The sequence below is a fragment of the Aplidium turbinatum genome, chromosome 3, assembly GCF_918807975.1.
Source record: "Aplidium turbinatum chromosome 3, kaAplTurb1.1, whole genome shotgun sequence".
NCBI classification, from domain to species: Eukaryota; Metazoa; Chordata; class Ascidiacea; order Aplousobranchia; family Polyclinidae; genus Aplidium; species Aplidium turbinatum.
The window spans coordinates 4659877-4672219 of NC_137474.1; the positions used below are offsets into that span (position 1 = coordinate 4659877).

At 40.7% G+C, this 12343-nt stretch overlaps 1 non-coding gene across 1 annotated transcript; it reads right to left on the reverse strand.

Moving 5' to 3' along the window:
• Positions 1–10741: 10741 nt before the first annotated feature.
• Positions 10742–10814, reverse strand: Trnat-agu (transfer RNA threonine (anticodon AGU)). Its single transcript has one exon. It is a non-coding gene; the product is annotated as a tRNA-Thr (tRNA).
• Between the last annotated feature and the right edge of the window lie 1529 nt (positions 10815–12343).

Sequence of the window (12343 nt, forward strand, 5' to 3'; positions counted from 1 at the left end):
ATTGTAACATAAAGTTCCCGAATCCGTTTGTCTGTACGTAATGACCGAAAAATAAACACACCTTCGAAACGTCTATTCAAAGTGTATTCCAGTAAAATTAGCCCGTGGCTATCGAAAACGAGGGGGTGCAACGCGTACACCACTTAAACTGTCACTACACAACAGATTACTTGGATAAAAGACGGAACTTTTGTCCAGCTAGCAAGCACTAAGCCAACAGTTAAATGTGCGGCCAACTTTCAAACAATCATTTTACGAATGACCAGAATAGATATCAATATCTCAAATTCACGTAGAAAGTAACTGTGACGCAATAAATGAAAGACAATTATGAAGTCATTCCAACAGGTGTTTAAGCTGATGTAATATTTCCTGTTTAAACAAGCCCAAACAGGTCCAAACAGGTCTTATGAACGATGGTGCAATTTTGGCACATGCTTTAGGAATTTCCATGACGTAATATTCAGTAGACTTGAACGGTTTTTATATGACGTTTGATTTGGTGAAAATTGTCGGGAACATAGCGGCCCCTAGTTATGACAGTCTGACATGGCATAACTAAAAAGAAATGACGACAATTGTGAGCCAATGAATAAAAACACATGATACACAAATTGTTTGAATCACTCACGTTTAAGTTAATACGCAAATACAAAGGGCATGCAAAGAATGAACAGCAATAAGAATAAACACGACGATACATGAAATTGGTACCATAAGTACACGCTAAATGACGCTATATACAATGGTTGCGCTAATAACCGACTGTTCCGGGCTCAGACAAGGGTCGGCCACCGCAGACAAAACCAGGCTCAAACCCTAACACTTAGGTGTTCTTTACGGGGGCGAGGCACGAAATATCCCTCAACACGTAGTCTACTTTCACTTTCCCCGTACTCTCATCATAGTTGCAGACGGCAACTTTGGCTCTACGAACCACAGGCTTCCCTTTCCTAATTTGTGGAACTACCTCATGCACCCTCCCAAGTTGATACTTCCCACGTTTACCAATGTCTTGGAGAGAACCTACCACTACAAGTTGACCAGGCTCCAAATTCTCGGCCATTTTTAGCCATTTTTTCCGGCCCTGAAGACCTGGCAAGTAAAAATCGATCCATTTATTCCAAAACTGCTGAGAAAGTGACAAATTGAACCGATAATCCCTTCTTAATTGGTCACGATCATGTGGTTGCCCAACAGCACAGTATGGGTCTAAGTATGGGGTCAAAAGTGAGGCAGGGGTGATGACAGTAAAATCCCTAGGGTCGTCACTCAAAGGAACCAAAGGGCGTTCGTTCACGATCCGAACGGCACTACTGGTGTACGTAAGCAGTTCAATAAAACTGGGCTTACGTATTGAAGAGTCCAAAATGTGAAAAAAGTATTTGGTCACATCAGCCATGAAACCAAATCTTTCAAGCCGAAATCTAGCCAAGACATCTGCCAGAGGGTTTAACAAGGCAGACAAGTCAGGACAAGAAGACATTACATCATTTACACAAGTTCCTCGGAATTCAGATTGTTTTAAAGCCTTCTTCTTTAAATCAGCAGCTCTATCTGACGCAACACAAAATTTTTAGGTAAATCAATATCTTCCTTCAACGGTACAGGTATCTCAAATCGACCATCTTTCAACTCAATATTCGGTTCGACAAGTTCTCTAGCCAAAATGTCATTGCGAGACAATTCACAGGTTTCATTTTGCAAAGTCAAATCCTGAATGACTTTATTCAGGTCTGCTATTTCCATATCACGAGACTCAATTTTACGCTGAAAGCCAGAGATGACATCCGACTCTGAAGACGTCTGCACTCTGCACACTTTAGCAACGCTTTCAACTAAGGGTGACTTACCACCACAAGCCAACCAACCGAGAGGAGTGAGTAAAGCATGCGGTTCACTGCGATTTTCACCAACACGTTCTTCTTTTGCCCACATCAAATAAGCGTTGTCATTGCCAATCAGTACATCTACAGTACTACAATCATTCAAATGAAACATATTCACGTCATGAAAATGACGGAAACCACTTAAATCTTGTTTATGAGGTAAAGTTTTAACATCGTCAGCCCAAGCTGGGTTAACCACCGAGGTTATATCACAAAACAGTTCATCAGTCTCTAACGACTGGATGTTGAGTTTAACAAGGTCAGCACAAGTAGGTTTCTGACCAGCCAGAGTATCTATTTTAAACGACGCTTTATCATACGGTTTAAGACCAAGTTCGCACACCAAGTCACTCGAAACAAAGGTCAACTGCGAACCAGGATCATGCTGACAATACACCAACTTCGATTTGCCAGTCATTGGATTCAAAACACGAGCAGCAGTAACGCGGTTAAAGGCTGCTTTAACATTTCCAATCTTAACATTACGCACAGGAACTCTGGCACCAGCCTCATCTTTACCGACCAAATCCAGAGAATCACGTGACGTCACATAAAAATCATGCAGAAGAAAATAGTGTTTCCTATCGTTGGTAGGTCCACACTTACGACAGTTATTTGCATGATTACAGTCTCTAACCATATGCTGGCGCAAACAATTCAAGCATTTGCCAGCTTTCACAATGACATCTCTCCGATCTTTAGGTGTCAAGCGCAAAAATTCTTTACAATTAGACAAAAAATGATATTCAACTTGACCACGTGACGAACAACAAAAACATGCCGGTATGTCACTACGTCTGGCCACACCGCCGCGCGGTGCGCCAACAGCAGTCGAGTACTGCGAACTCCCTGAAATCACATTATCATGGGGTTTTACCGACGTCTGCCTAACCGGACATGAAGGCAATTTTCCTTTGCCAAACTTTTTAAAATGCTGCGACTCACCAGAATCGCCCATTAGCATAATGCTAAAATCAGTCGACTTGCGCGTTTCCTCCCGTACTACAAAATCAAACAAACTCTGAAAGGTAGGTTCCTCAGTGCTACCATACTGATCACCTAAAAAGTCAAGATAACGCTGCTTAGCGTCAAACGGGAGTCGCTTAGCCAAATCCAAAACAAAACGTCCTTCTAATTTATCACGCTGACCATAAGCTTTCGCGTAAAGCAAACACTGCGACAATTCATCTTTAAACTCTTTCAAATCACTGGAAGAGATAGAAGTCAATTTGCTACCATAGCGATACTTTCTAATTTCTGGTTCTGCGAAAAGACCTCCACGAACCCCAAAACGTTGGGACAAGCGAGCTAACGACATTTCTATCCTGTCTTCCTCTGACAAGCCAGGAGTGTCAGAAACCAAATTAGCAATCGTTTGTGCAGCTGTTCTAACACAAGCTGCTTGCAACAAAGTCAAACGAGTTTCCTTAAAGGGCGAAGCTGCCATCAAGGCCATAACACGATTTTTAAAGAAGACAAATGGCATATTATTACCATCGTAACCAATCAAGGCCGCCTTATCGAAGAACGTCCTACTATTTTGGTATTCAAAAAAGCAATCCTGCTGTTGAGAACTCGATTTAGCGGGAGAAGACAAGCTATATCCCTTAATGGGCTGAGTGGGCTCAGTCACATGCACAGCCCGATCACGATCCTCACATACGTTAAAATCAGGAGACACGATACGCCTCTCACAACCACCCAAATTACGTGTAGCTGGGCGATCAAAAACTAGCGGCGCTGAAAACTGTGAAGGGGGCAAAGCATTACTGCTAATGGCGGCCCCGTGACCTGTACGCTCTGGGGGAGGAGTTCGGTTGTAATTTGCAGACCTTGGCTCTACAGCCTTCGGAAGATCCTTAGCCGCGGCCCCGAGACCTCCTGAAACAGCTGGAAAACATGTGGATTGTACAGGTCCACTTACGGATTGAACAGGCGTGTGGAAAAGGTTAGGTAAATTAAACTGTGATTGATGTTCACTTCTGGAATGCCTAGAAGAGCCCTTCCTAGAGCTACGCCGGGAGCCCAACTCAGAACGATATTCAGCTAAAACTACCTCTTTACGTTGTTCGGCCCTCAACTGAGCGTCTTTGAGTGCGAACTCAGCAGCTCTAGCTTCGGCTCTCGTGGCGGCCTCAGCAGCTCTCGCTTCGGCCTCAGCAGCTCTCGCGTCGGTCTCAGCTCTCGCGGCAGCCTCAGCTCGTATGGCCTCAGCTCGTATGGCCTCAGCTCTTGCGGCAGCCTCTGCTCGTGCGGCAGCCTCAGCTCGTATGGCTTCAGCTCTTGCGATGGCCTCAGCAGCTCTTGCTTCGGCCTCAGCTTGGATCTGGAGCTCCTCTCGTCTTAACTGTAGGTTAATTTGTGCAACTATCCGTGACGAGCTCTCAGACATCCTAGTGCTTACATTTGAGGCGCTATCCTCAGGATGTATGTCAGCATCCAACCTATCTGACAACTCACTTTCTTTTTGTTCGAAGTTATTTTTTAACGAGTTAAATTCGGGATCTACCCTATCACGAAGTTCTGCCAAGATTGCAGAGTTAACAATTTTACTCAAAAGAGCATGGAAATGCCTTAATTCCTCTTCTAAAGTAGATAAGTTAGATCTAAAAATTAACAGTTCCTGCTTATCACTCAAAGAACCTAGGGCTACAGAAAGTTTCCCAATTTGAGTCAAAATATCCCGTCTAAGATGCCGGGCCTCTCGAACTGACTTAGCCTCATCGTTAATGGGTCCCTCCCCAGAATGGCCTGCCCGACCGCAAAGAACATCATCAGGCTTAAACTCAGTCGAGTCGACGGCGGTCGAGTCCCTGTCGCCACCGAGTGTAGACATATTAAATGTTAGGGCTAAATTTAACAATTAAAAAATTAAGTTACACAAACACACAAATTACAGTAGTTATAAAAAACTTAACTGCAAAGACCGTAAAAAAAATACAAAAAAGAATTTAAATGCACGATACCGTAGCTGTACGAGTATGTGAAGTCCAAACGTCCACAAAACTTGCTTGGATTCTTCCACTTGAATCTTCAAGCACAGATGGATTGCCTTTAATCTTCTTTCTTGCCAATGAATGTCAAAGTTATTTTTTCTTCTGTACCAAACTGAGAAGAAATGTCTTTACTTTTTAGCTTAAAGTTCTTCAGTTGCCTACCGAGAAGAAATGTCTTTAATTTTCTTTGCTTCTTTAGACTACCAACCAACAAGATCTTCTTTTATTATTTCTTTGCTTTTGTAGCCTACCAACCAACAACTCCGTCTTTTATTTTTTATGGTCACAGCGGTAAACCATAATTCTTCGTGGGAAAATTGTAACATAAAGTTCCCGAATCCGTTTGTCTGTACGTAATGACCGAAAAATAAACACACCTTCGAAACGTCTATTCAAAGTGTATTCCAGTAAAATTAGCCCGTGGCTATCGAAAACGAGGGGGTGCAACGCGTACACCACTTAAACTGTCACTACACAACAGATTACTTGGATAAAAGACGGAACTTTTGTCCAGCTAGCAAGCACTAAGCCAACAGTTAAATGTGCGGCCAACTTTCAAACAATCATTTTACGAATGACCAGAATAGATATCAATATCTCAAATTCACGTAGAAAGTAACTGTGACGCAATAAATGAAAGACAATTATGAAGTCATTCCAACAAGTGTTTAAGCTGATGTAATATTTCCTGTTTAAACAGGCCCAAACAGGTCCAAACAGGTCTTATGAACGATGGTGCAATTTTGGCACATGCTTTAGGAATTTCCATGACGTAATATTCAGTAGACTTGAACGGTTTTTATATGACGTTTGATTTGGTGAAAATTGTCGGGAACACCGTGTTGTAGCCCCACTTTACCATTGCAGATTCACAACACACTTACTACAGGGCCAACACCGGTGCGGAGTCGATTCAAGGTTTTCTCCAGGAGCGTTTGCTGGTGGGAGAAGGGACTCTGACGATGGAACCTTCATTTCCGAGTGTAGAGTCATTTTCGAATTGTTGTTTCCATTGTTAAGCCTTGTTTCTTTTTTGTTGCTGAACGTGTGTTAGAAAGCTTTTTCTTAATTTCAACCGTGTCTGTGCAGCAGTTAATCCATAGAGAGGGTGTCCTTCATCACATGTTTGCTTTAGCCTTTCAGTTTCACTGTTATTAACCTCTTCTAATTTATGGTGGTGCAATACCAGCAAGCAGGTAAAGTTTGTTGGTAGCCTATTGGTCACAGCGGTAAACCATAATCTCTTCGTGGGAAAATTGTAACATAAAGTTCCCGGATCCGTTCGTCTGTATGTAATGACCGAAAGAGAAACACTCTTCTGAAACTTCTATTCAAAAAGTGTATTTCTGTAAAATTAGCCCGCGGCTATTGAAAATGGGACGCAACGCCGTACGCCTCTAAAAACTGTCACTACAATACAAACTAATTAGATAAAAGACGGAAAATTTGTCCAGCTAGCAAGCACCAAGCAAACAGTTAAACTTGCGACTGACTTCCAACAAACAATTTTACGAATGACTAGAATAATTTGCGATATCTCAAATGCACGTAGACAGTAACTGTGACGCAATAACGAAAGACATTGGTCACGCAATTCAAACCGTTGTTCAAAGGTAGTGATGCAATATTTCATCAGGTCTTACGACCGATGGTGCAATATTTGGACATTTTCTAGCAATTTCCATGACGTAAGATGCCAGCTAGGTTAAGTAGACCATAACGGTTTTTATATGACGTTTGATTTGGTAAACAAAATTGTCGGGAACACCTATCTTCATATTGGCTGTTTTCATGTGGAATGACCCTATTTTTCGTTGTTTATTCAAGCTCGATGAGGACCCGGCAGAGTTCATCCAAATTTGGTAATAGGCTATTTTGTACAACTGATTTTTTTTAGGGATAGTGCAACTTCAAAGAATTCAAATTCGAAAATCTTCAAAGCGAGTTTCAAATGCCGAACTTAACTTTTCAACCTATAGAACATATTTTTCACAGTTTTGAATTTGAACGCTTCTACTTTCAGACAAGGAAAGGGAGTCAGGGATGCTTTTGCTCAACTGAGATCGAAAGAGTTGTAGTTTTGTTTGAAATGAGGAAATATGTTCAACCATCTTGCTCGTTAACTGATGTTTTCCTTGCAGCTTCACATTCAGTTCCGAAAGGTGATGGGTGATGTCAGTTAAGAAAGCAAAATCGTTCAGCCATGTATCATCTTTGAGAAAGGAAGCATCTTGATTTTTACTTTCTATAAAAGTTTGAATGTTCTCCTTGAGATTCCAAAATCTCTTTAAAGTGGCAGCTCTGCTTAGCCATCTTACTGCACAAAAATAATTTACATCTGGCCTAATCAGAGTTAAGCGCTTGCAGAAACGACTTAAACTGCCAATGATTTAATCCCCGCGCTCGAATGTAATTAACACACGAAACAACATTTTTCATGACTTCACCAAAATCCAATACTTTCGAGCACAAGTTTTCCTGATGGATGATACAATGGCTCACCAAAACATCTTCAGTTTGAATAGCATCCAAAAATCTTTTGACAAATCCATTGTATTTTCCCACCATTGATGGCGCTCCATCTGTGGTGATACCAACCAACTTAGAAAAATCTATTTCAAATTTTTTCATCAATTTTATTACATCCTCGCAAATATCTTGACCAGTTGTTGTTGATTTCACACTTGCCATATCCAAAATTCTTCAATTATCTCAAAATCATCTGTCACTCCTCGTATGAAAACAACTAGCTGAGCAGTAGCCTATCGCTCAAGTCTGTACTCTCGTCTAAAGCGATACTAAAAGCAGAGCATTTGCTTATCCTCTGCTTTAGAGATACCGTACTTCAATATTTTCCGAAAGATCATCTATTCGGCAAGCCACTGTAAAACGAGACAGACTTGTTTGCTCTACCAACTATTTCTTCTCCGGAGACACATTTTCGATAAATATCTCCAAACAATTTTTAATAAATTCACCATTACTGTACCACGGCTTTCCTTTTTCGGCAATTGCTTCAGATATCTTGAAGCTCAGTTTTGTAACAAGCTCAATGCATGGACTTCTAAATAGTAGCATCTGGACTGGAAACTCAGTGGGCAACATGAGGCCAAACAGTTGGTACAACAGTTGGCCAACAGTGGACCAACAGCCAAGTAACCTAACCCTGTTGGCCCACTGTTGGCTAACTGTTGTACCAACTGTTTGGCCTCATGTTGCCCACTGAGTTTCCAGTCCAGATGCTACTATTTAGAAGTCCATGCTCAATGTCTTTCTTGTAGGCTAACAGTGAAATACCTCTTGCTGTTTGCTCAAAGACTTTTTCAACTGCTGCATTTTGTCAACCCGTAATTGACCCACAAGGCCACAATGCTATCATAATTAGCAAAGTGATTGCACAGTAGTGTCGCTTGATATTGTACTCTTTCATTAGTGCTATAGTGTTTTGACAAATTCGATTTGTAGCAAGAATTGACAGCGATAGACACGTGTTTCGCCCAACTGCCAACTGCTCGCTATACTAGTGAGTGCTCAGCCTTGTGCTGATAGCCGGGAAGAACACCCCTTTCTTCACAAGTAAGATTTATGTTACTGAATCATTGCCAGAAGAACAAGGCGATTTAACAATAATGCTACCGGTAATGATGTAATAATGGTAAAAGTCAATAATGCTAATGATGACGTTACAAATAACAACATCCTCCGATCTAACAGTGAAAAGTATTTAAAAATAATGGGTTAGGGGAGACCGGGGATTGCTCGGACGATTTTTTTGAAAACAGCCCATATTTTTTTAAAGTACACAGCAAGTTCGTAAATGTTATTTTGTTGTAAACCTTAAAGCTTTGCCAAAAAAGGTTAGGTTTGTTTCAGAAAACCGGAAATGCTTATAAATGGCATAATTTCTACGGTCCTCAAATGTCCGAAGTCACCCCGGTACCGGGGTAATTTCGGATATGCCTGGGGTCATCTCGGACAGCAATTTTATGCAGACGTTTTGAGTTGATTTGACAGTTAATACAGAACATCTGTTTTTCTTTTATAGGCCTATGTCCGAACCATTATGTCTTTAAAATCCAATAAATTATTCAAAAAATCTAAAAATAAGATTTTGTTTAAGTTTGATTTTTTTCCACGGGGATACTTCGGCCATTGTGTCCGAAGTATCCCCGACCACGTGACTACAGGTAAATGAAGAAAATATGGCTACCTGATTAACTGCTGGTCAAAATCATCACTTGCTTATCTGAGTATTGCTTTCTATCTACAACCTCAATCAATAAAAGGTTTGTTTTGGTTAACTGCAACGGAATTATGACCTTACACGTACAATTTTAAAATCTCGATATCACTGATAAAGTAACTTTTTCGGCCTCAACTTTCTAAGAAAACCAGACATATTTGCAAACTTTATCCTGATTTGTAATGGAGCCACAAAGCTTTGGTAAACGTGATTTAACAATACTCTACTGTGACGTCAAATGCCTTATCCGAGGTATCCCCGCGTCCGAACTATCCCCGGTCTCCCCTGCTTGATGAAGAATGTGCGGGCCACGTAGGCTATCATGCACCTGTAGCGCACCCAGCATGGGGCTAAGGGGGCTCAAGCCCCCCACCCCCCCAAACCCGCCACTAAAAATGAAGTTTTTGTATGTTCCTCATTTATACATTTTGCTTACAGGTTAGGTATTATAAATAAGACACAACAGGGCTGAGCATTATAACAATATATTTTACATATTTACAAATAGTTTTAACTTAACAGTCGAACGTTTTCGGTTTAACTTAAGTCCTCATCAGGAATCTGAAAATGCTTATAAAAATGCAATGAATTTCAACTTCTTGAAGGTAAAATTACATTAGGAAAAGGCAACTACGGAAATAACTACAAAAAAATTTGCACCACAGGGAACGTGATACATCAAGTAAATGTTGAAGAGAATGGACGCGCCTCCAGCAAATAATTGTTTGTTTAAATTTGAGTTATAGCGTTTCATTAACAGCGCTTCCTGAATTTTGGTGTCAAATAGGGATTTGCCTTTGCGTAAAATTTTAAATGAGTCGGCAGAGAATTTTCGATCAGAGCAAAAAGAACACTCCATGATATGGTCTTTGAAGGCACTTTTCTTTAACTCCATAAAGTTCAGATGCTCCCGTACTCTCGTGGTCAAATGTCTGGTGGACATACCGATGTTCCGTATGTCAATGCCGAATCACAAGGACATGTAAAACTGTAGGCTATACAACATTTGAGCAGAGAGACGAAGACGTCTGGGACTTTAGTTGAAAAAAAACTAAATTTGAATGTTTTGTAAGTAGGAAAAACGTCCACATCAAATTCATTGTTTACGAAATTAGTGTTTTGTTTCAAACTGTTTTCGTGCTAGTTGTTGTTTTCGCACTTATTTGTGTTGGCAAACGGAAAGCTAATTCTATTTTGTCATACATGACGAAAAAGTCGAAATTTATAGAAGATTGCAAGAGTGGACGTAGGGATGAGGATGCATGGGGTTCCCTAGGCCAACATCTAATCTGATTGAGAGAACGAATCCTGATGTATCGGCAACCGGTGGGTTGTGCCTTTAAATATTAATCAAAGGGATGGGCATTGGTCTATTGTCACTGTCACTATTGTCGCAAATCACTCGGCTGACATTTCTGAATTAGCCCCCCCCCCTAACTTTTTTTCTGGGTGCGCTACTGCCTACTGCCATGCACGTTATAACTAAGGTCCGCATCTTGTCGCTTCTACCTTTTTTTAGACCTCTACTATGTTTGGCATGTGTTGTTTTTTGTGATTGTTAGAAAGAAAATATTCTGAAATGTTTTTTGCATTTTAAAAAGAAAAAAAAAAGAAGGCACCACTGGGATTCGAACCCAGGATCTCCTGTTTACTAGACAGGCGCTGTAACCGCTTAGCCATGGCGCCATGCTGTGCGCGCTGAAGAATAATCAATACTTAAAGCTTCCTTCTTCTTAAACAAGGTATGAGGACAATACGTGTTAGGTAGGCCTAATTGGCGGAGACAAGAGGACTGGTGAAAAGGAGCCCTAATCCCGGTTTTCGGTAAGAGTCGGAGTCTGAAATTCTTGGCAATAACAGGAGCAGGAGTCTGATTTTGTGTTAGTCATGTAATGTTTCGCGCAATCCTTGGCGTCTCACTTTTTCGGACGAACTCTCATAGACAAGCAGATGAATTTATTCAATCTCAAACATGTACTCAGACAACATAAACTGGCAACGTAAACGCCCACATGGCTGCGGCACTAAAAAACGATTGACTTGCTATTTAAACGTTAAATACGCTTTCCTGACAGCGATGCGGCATTCTCCAACTCGAGTTTAAATAGCAAGTCAATCGTTTTTTAGTGCCGCAGCCATGTGGGCGTTTACGTTGATTTAACAGCGGCCAACCAAGAGGTCATGAAAAACGCGTAAGGCAAAATGCGAAACACAAGGTACAAACTTAAAAGGCAAGTTCTCAAATAAATTAAAAGTTTAAAGCACGTTTCCAATATTACATCTCCCTTTGTCTGAAGAAAAGAAAACTACTTAACGATACACAAACAGATTAAACTTATGAAGAGTGGTAGGCTACACTGCCAAATACACATGAAATAACGGTATTTCATCTAGGCTACTACACAATTTACTTTCCAAAAGCTTAGGTGAACAGCAAGTGTTAACTTATAGCACGTGCAGTGGCGTAACTACCCATTGGATCTTGTGGATAAATCTAGGGGCGGCACGTTGCTAGAGGGCGGCAAAATATGATAACGTTTTAAAGTTTCAACGAACAAAGACAGTCGCATTAATTTATTCTCAGAGAGACTTAAACGACCTAAGTTAACACTGGTCTAAGTGAAGCCAAAAAATTAAACAAGTTATGCCTATAAACTAATTTGCAACTTTTTTTGGTTGTGCCTCACCATGTGGTATTTGCTACGGTTTAATGATAGGCTACTCATGCTGTTGAAGTAGGCCTAATGATAGAATGTCGGTTGTAAATTGTAAGCCATAGCATTGTTCAGTCAATTTAGCTTTGGTAGTTAAGTTCAGATTAGTTTTAAGTTTATTTCACTTTTGGGAGGAGACAGGAATGGACCGTGAGTTCATCGAGTCAACGGCCACCTTTACCATCTGTCTGTGGTGGATAGACGGGATTCCTCCATCTTCATGTGTGAAGATCGGCTAGGTTTGTGAAAGGTTTAAACTTTCAGGTCTGAAATAGATCACTTAGCTTAACTCAGCAAATTTGCAATTATGGTTATTGTTTTTAACTAATGTGCTGCAGATTCCAGAACAAGATTTAAGCTAAGCTGCAATTTTTTTATATTAATTTTTGCCTATGAAGAGACTAAAAGAAAGTGAAAATTTGTTTAGAAAGAAAAAGAAAGTTAGAGAAGAGGAACTAAAAAGAATGAAGGAGCCATTTTGAAGTTCGTAAAAATTGCCTC